At 46.2% G+C, this 1,306-nt stretch overlaps 1 protein-coding gene across 1 annotated transcript in view; it reads left to right on the top strand.

Annotated features, from left to right (window-relative positions):
- The window catches only part of LUC7L (LUC7-like (S. cerevisiae)), a 64,704-nt gene that overhangs the window by 39,667 nt on the left and 23,731 nt on the right, over window positions 1–1,306 (top strand). The window lies entirely within an intron of this gene.

Here is a 1,306-nt window from a genome sequence, read left to right as displayed (position 1 = left end):
TAGTAGAGAAGACGGGGTTTCACCATGTTGGTCAGGCTGGTCTCAAACTCCTGACCTCAAGTGATCCACCTGCCTCAGCCTCCCAAAGTGCTGGGATTACAGGCCCCTGGCTGTCTTTCAAGGGATTGGTCCATTTCGTCTAGTTTATCACTTTTGTGGGCATAGAGTTGTTGTTGTTTTTAAGAGTTGTTTATATTATTCCTTTAAAGTGCATGGATCCGTAATGATGTCCTGTTTTTCATTTCTGATATTGGTACAGTCATGTCTTTCTTAATGACAAGGATTAAATATTCTGAGAAGTGTGTTCCATGGTTTCATCATTGTGAGCACATTATAGAGGTGTGGTTACACAAACCTAGATGGTGTAGCCGTGTGGGCTGTACGGTAGAGCCTGTTGCTCCTGGACTACACACCTGTACAGCTTGTTAGTGTACTGAATACTATAGGCAGTTGCAACACAATGGTAAATATTTGCATATGTAAACATAGAAAAGGTACAGTAAAAATACAGTATAAAAGATGAAAAATAACACTTGATATAGTTTGGACGTGTGGCACGTCCAAATCTCATGTTGAAATGTGACCTCCAGTGTTGAAGGTGGGGTCTAGTGGGAGGTGTTTGGGTCATGGGGGTGGTTCCCTCATCAATGGCCTGGTGCCCTCCATGGGATAATGAGTTCACCTGAGAGCTGATTGTTTAAAGAAGCCTAGTCCTCCTCTCTCTCTATCTCCTTCTTTTGCCATGTGATACGCTGACTCCCCTTTTGCCGCCTTCTGCCCAGAGTAAAAGCTTACAGAGGGTGGCTGCGGTGGCTCATGCCTGTAATCTCAACACTTTGGAAGGTTGAGGCAGGAGGATTGCTTGAGTCCAGGAGTTTGAGACCAGCCTAGGCAACATAGGGTTACCCCATCTTTACAAAGAAGTTAAAAATTCAGCCGTGCCTGTAATCTCAGCACCTTGGGAGGCCAAGGTAGGTGCATCACCTGAGGTCTGGAGTTCGATATGCCATTTAGTGAAACTGTGTTTCTACTAAAAATACAAAAATTAGCTAGGTGTGGTGGCGGGCACCTATAATCCCAGCTACTTGGGAGACTGAAGTAGGAGAATCGCTTGAACTGGGAGGCGAATGGAGATCACACCATTGCACTCCAACCTGGGTGACAGAGCAAGACTCTGTCTCAAAAAAGCCAGGCGCGGTGGCTCACGCCTGTATCCCAGCACTTTGGGAGGCCGAGGCAGGTGGATCACAAGGTCAGGAGATTCAGACCATCCTGGCTAACACGGTGAAACCCTGTCTCTACTAAA

The sequence above is a fragment of the Mandrillus leucophaeus genome, unplaced genomic scaffold (assembly GCF_000951045.1).
Source record: "Mandrillus leucophaeus isolate KB7577 unplaced genomic scaffold, Mleu.le_1.0 Scaffold78, whole genome shotgun sequence".
NCBI lineage: Eukaryota > Metazoa > Chordata > Mammalia > Primates > Cercopithecidae > Mandrillus > Mandrillus leucophaeus.
The sequence above is the reverse complement of the archived record's forward strand: the minus strand, read 5'-3'. Positions and strand labels throughout refer to the sequence as shown.